This window comes from Triticum urartu, chromosome 5A (genome assembly GCF_056163025.1).
Source record: "Triticum urartu cultivar PI428250 chromosome 5A, HENAU_Tu73, whole genome shotgun sequence".
NCBI classification, from domain to species: domain Eukaryota; kingdom Viridiplantae; phylum Streptophyta; class Magnoliopsida; order Poales; family Poaceae; genus Triticum; species Triticum urartu.
Window position 1 is genome coordinate 586930980 of NC_141877.1, and position 5857 is coordinate 586936836.

The window sequence follows — 5857 nt, forward strand, 5'->3', positions numbered from 1 at the left end:
TGGGATTAGCTGCTGCTCTCTTGTAGGCTGCCACGGTCCTTGGTGCTAAGCTCGACCACGACCTCCATGCTTGACTGGGGCTTGTAGGGGCGTGCTGCGCTACCCTCAGCCTCACCGTAAGGCTTGGTCTTCGCTGTTTTACCTCATCTGGTGGCACACCTGTCAAAGCACAACCTGCCATATACAATGAAGGAGTCATCGACTGGGGTACCTGCAACTTACAAGTCACTCAGACGCAGGATTCACTCGGAGGCCTCACCAACACTCGACCGTCTCTGCTCACTCAGAGTACCAAGCGTCACTCAACCACAGAAGACCTAGGGTCACTTTGAGATAGTTACGGTCGGACGCTCGGTTCGACGCCTTGAAGAACATCTAATGCTGGCGTTACTTGTAACACCCGCGTCCTTTAACTTTCTTATTGAACCCTTGGGTACCAGGGCCATGATGAGGGGCCAGCGGACTCTATATAAGCCGCCCCTCCACCCCTGCACAAGGGTTCGCACCTCTTGAAACACGACACTCCAGAAAAAAAAGCTCCCGCAGCACTGAGACGTAGGGTCTTTACCTCTTTCGAGAGGGGCCTGAACTCGTAAATCCGAGTGTACAACCACACTGTAGCTAGGCTTTGCCCTCCTATACGTACCCCTATATTCTACTGTCAGATCTGACATACATGTTCGTAGGTGCTCCACAAAATCAAGAACGACATCGAGCTCTGGAATTCAGCCCAGAAAAGCAAGGAACCACCTGTGCCGCTGGAGCAGTTATATTTTTGGCTCACTAGTACGCCATGTGTAAGAAGCAAGGAAAAACATGACATAGTACCTGCAATAGCAAAATCGAGTGCGATTCTTGCTTCAGAACTCTGTTGTGTTCTTCAGTAAAAGTTGTGGGTGCTGCTATGGGACTGGTGGACAACTAGAAATAAAGTGAACGCAGGGGAGAAACAGAGGAGCACAGCTGAGTTCAGTGCGGTCATCAGTAAGCATGTGTTAGATTTCAGCCCGGATAGGCTCTAATCCAGTCCGCCGGTGATAATACGCCAGGCTTGGCGATTGCTGGATTCAGTGTTCATGGGAATAAATGTTGATGCAGCCTATAAGGAGGACTCCGGAACGGGCGCTTGGGGTTTTGTCAGTTCGTGATGAGTTCGGCGATTTCGTAGCTGCAGGGGCTAGTGTCAGGAATCTAACCTTAGGCAATGCCAGTGACTTTAGTCCCACCTCGAATATGAAAGGAGGCTAGGACCTTCTTATAAGAGAGAGTGCCACACTTCCTTCAGGCCGGTCTTTTAGGATGTAGTGGGCTCTCCGCTTATAGTAGAGTGTCCAATGCGCACCGGAAACGTCCGAACATATGTCGATGGACAGGGAGCTAGACCTGGATTGCTAACAAGTGGTATCAGAGCTGGGCCCCACGCCATCTTAAGAACCTGACCTTGGGGAATGTCAGTGACCTCCTTATAAGGAAGAGTGCCACACTCCCTTTAGACCAGTCTTTTGGGATGTAGTGGACTCTCTGCTTGTAGTGGAGTGTCCGATACGCATCGAAAACGTCCGAACATATGTCGATGGACCGGAAGCTAGGCCTGAATTGCTGACAGGTAAGAAGCTACATGATGTGGCAGACTGCCAAACTTTGGTGACTGCCCTGAAGACCGAAGAGTATGAAGCTGCAGATATTGGGGTCCTCCTCGGAGAGGCTAGAAGCCTTGCCGTATGTCTTTTGAGAAAGCTGATTCTAGGTTTTGCCGCCATGAATGTAATAGAGTAGCGCATGCGTTAACACAACATTTGTTTTGAGGCGCCTATGCCGTTCTCTGTTTGAACTGAACATGCCCCCGACATTGTTGTTTTGGTGATTAGCGATCGTGCTAGCCACCCCGTTTAAGTGGAATACCATATTCCGTTTGAGCACACCCCGTTCAATAGAGTTGCGCATGCATTAGCTACAAATAAATGTTTCATATAATGTGTGCTAGTATGGGTGTTGCACGTGTAAGGTTGCTAGTTATATAGGCTTACAACTTACTATTGGTTGAGGTGTCACAGGTGGCGTAGTTTGAGAGAAAGCGGTGCGCACATTTTCATTTTAAAAGTACATGGGGTCCTCGCGCTCACATAAAAAAAACTCAGAAAAAAATTCCACACATCCATTAAAAAAAATACCACCGCGGCATACCAGCAAGCGCCATTTTGCATAGCCTTTCATTTAAAAAATACATGAGGTCCTCACCTTCATTTAAAAAAAACCTTTAAAAACAATCCTCGCCTCCATCTAAAAAATATATTTCAAAAGTTTTCTCACCGCGGCCAACTAGCTTGAAGTCATATGGCATAACTGGTTGGCCACCCTTCTCCCTACGCTTAATGGGTTTAATGTGTTACTATTTTTGTTTTTGCGGGGATAAAACTTATGTGTTTTGACTGATGAAAGAACTGAATGCTCCCCAACCGTCCCTTGTATGGAGGATGCTTTCCCTTGTATATATATATATAGGCTGTCAACTGGTGTCATTCTATTCATCTCAACATATTGGTAGCACTAGCATAGCGCACTGGATATGTAGTGATGAAATGATCAAATTGAGGGGAGTACGAGAGAGGAGTTAGAAGATGGATGTTATAACATGTACGCGGGAACGAGAGACATCAGGAACAATAACAAAGCTAGGCCTTCAAGTATCTGGGAGACCAAGGGAGATGCTCAACTGTATGAAGCTAAATGGCGTGTCACTCTTTAAACATCCCACCACCCGCTAGAGCCCACCGTTGCAGCCGTTGTCGCCATGCTCTTCCACCCTTGATCCGCTTCATCGACTGCATCTTCGAGCCCCTCCGCCTCTGGTCGTTGTGCTCGTGTGCTGGTAGCCATGTCGGCCGCCGTCGCGCCCGACATGTCTTAGCGCAATGGTATCCCACGCTAGTGTATACCCAGCCACAGCTGCCCCATCGATTCTCTCTTCTGTGGCTTCAAGCACCTCTCGCTTGCCGTTGTATCTTCCTCGTCGATGGAGACAGAAACATCTCCCTTAGTAGCAGGCGTGGATTTACTATATAATATCTTCAGTAAACTGATGCTAACCAAAGTGTAATTAGTGCCCAACACATATAATATATGAAGATGACCAATTGACTAATCTAGCTGGCTTCAACATTTGAATCCACGATGAACTTTTTCATTTCCGAAAAGAGGGTTGACCTGGCCGGCATCTACATCATCATAATCCACATAGCCATATTATTAAGAAGTGCCCACTTTACTTTAACCGACCTCGCCGTTGCTGCCCACAAAGAAGAAAAATAGGTACGTAGGGACGCCAGGGTTTGAAGATTTTTCACCCTACACAAACGTGCTAGATGTGGGGTATCGATCCCCGTGCATGCTAAGCGAGCGCTCTACCATCTGCTCTACCATCTGCTAGAATGAAAAAAATGAATGTGTGCCAACCTTTGTTCTCATGAATTGTGATTTCAGGTCATTGCCCTTTATATACACCACCGCATCTTCATTCGAGCAGATTGCAACCTTCGTATTTCAGTTTAATCTCAGTAAGGTGGCGGTAGAAGCATGTGATGTATGTCTCTTGAGAAAGTTGATTTCAGGTTTTGCCGCCGTGAATGTAATAGAGTCGTGCATGCGTTAGCACGACATGGTTTTGAGGCGCATGTGCCGTTCTCTGTTTGGGCTGAAAATGCCCCTGGCTTTGTTGTTGCTTTGGTGATTAGCGATCGTGCTAGCCACCCTGTTTAAGTGGAATACCATATTTCTTCAGAAAAAAAACTATTGTACACATGTTCGATATAGTGTGTGCAAGCTTACTAGTTATACAAGTTTACAGCTTATGTGTTCCTATTTTTAGTTTTGCGCGGATAAAACTCATGTGTTTAGAATGAAGCTCAAATATGAAGGGAGATGCTCAAATATGAAGCTAAATAGTGTGTCTCTTTTTCAACGCCCCACCGCCGCCAGAGCCCATCGTTGCAGCCGTTGTCGCCGTGCAGCTCCCCATGATGCCTGTGCTCTTCCACCGATGGTCCGCTTCATCGACCGCAGCTTCGAGCCCCCGCGCTTCTGCTCGTTGTCATTGTAATCGCGACGGCCGCCGGGCGCGCCTGACATATCTTTGCACAGGGGTATCCCACGCTACTATGTACCGGCCACAACTGCACCGTTGATTCTCTTCCGTGGCCTCAAGCAGCTCTACTCGCCATTGTATTTTCCTCCTCGATGAAGACATAAGCATATCACTTAGTAGCAGGTGTGGAGCTAACACTATATATGGCATTGGGTTCACCTCACCCCCATGGATTTACTAGATAATATCTTTAGTAAACTGATGCTAATCAAAGTTTAATTAGTGCCAATACAATATTATCGAAAAAGGCTTTGGCCCCGCTTTATAAATAAAGCAACCACCAAACACAAAGTATCAAGGTAGCAATTGAACACACCACACACCAACACAACGCCATCGCAGGCAAGGACCAACACTCACACACACAAACACAAACATACCCAAGTTCCGCTGTGGGCACAGCACAACAAGCCCAACACAGACGCAAGACGAAACAACACATAGACGGCGGTGGCGGAGGCGTGATGACGACGGTCTAATCTGGTTCCGGTGGTGGCGGGGGAAGCGGTGGAGCCATCCGGAGAGCCATCGCTCGAAGTTGGGTGATGATGAAGGTGATGGCGTCTCTCTCCTTGGGGCGGCTAAGCGGCCGCCAAAGCTGCAAGTAACCAGACCATTTGACAAATCTAGCTGGCTTCAACATTTGAATCCACGATGAACATTTCTTTCTTCCGAAAAGAGTGTTGACCCGGCCGGCATCTACATCATCATAATACACACAACCATATTATTAAGAAGTACCCACTTTACTTTAATTGACCTCGTCCCTGCTGCCCATAAGAAAGAAAAACCAGGTAGGTAGCCTAAGGTAGGGATGACAGGATTTGACCACATGACATTTTTCACCCCAAACAAACACGCTACCAAACTGCACTACATCCCTTTTTCAAACTAATAAGTTGTTATACAATGTCATTGTATACAATTTCTGTCTTTTTTCCATATCTTAATTTTCTTCTTCTTTCTCCAACATTCTAAATCATCGACGGAAAGTACAAACCAAACCACAACCGATCAAGATAAAGGATTACATGTCTCTAACACAAAATCTATTACCAACTCACCAGCCAAACCGGTTGAATAATGCCCATATATTTGTCTTCAAATGGCTGCACTCATTCACGATATGCTCCTGAGCATCCACATGCTGAAGATGATCATGTACAGCTAGACGCTGTAGCCTTGAAAATAGGCTGCAATTGTTTTGGATTAGATGATTGGATAAAAAAGCAACCGCTCCGGCAATTCCAAATTTCCATAAAAGGGCACATGCTTCCACACTGCTATGTTGCTTAAACTTGTGATGAATACCACCGATCCAATTTGCAAACAGATTGTAAATATTCGTTGGTGGAGGCAACGCCAAATCAAAGTAGCAAATAGGCAGGCAAAAAGAAGGTGAATTGTTTCCCCTTGATCACAAAAGCAACACCTTTTACATCCCTATCAGTTTGTTTTTGACAGCTTATCCTTATTAAGTATTATCTCCCTCTGTAGAAACCACATGGAAATTTTAATTTAGTACTGTAGGAATTCTTGTCTTTCAAATTTGTTGCCTATGAAAAATATGCACTGTATTAATGAGATTTGTATAGATTGACTTCACTAGTAAAAAACAGGACTTTGGTCCAAGCTCAATGCACCCTTTAGTCCCGGTTGCATTACGAACCAGGACTAATGTGAGCATTAGTCCCGATTTGAGCGGCTAGGGGGTCG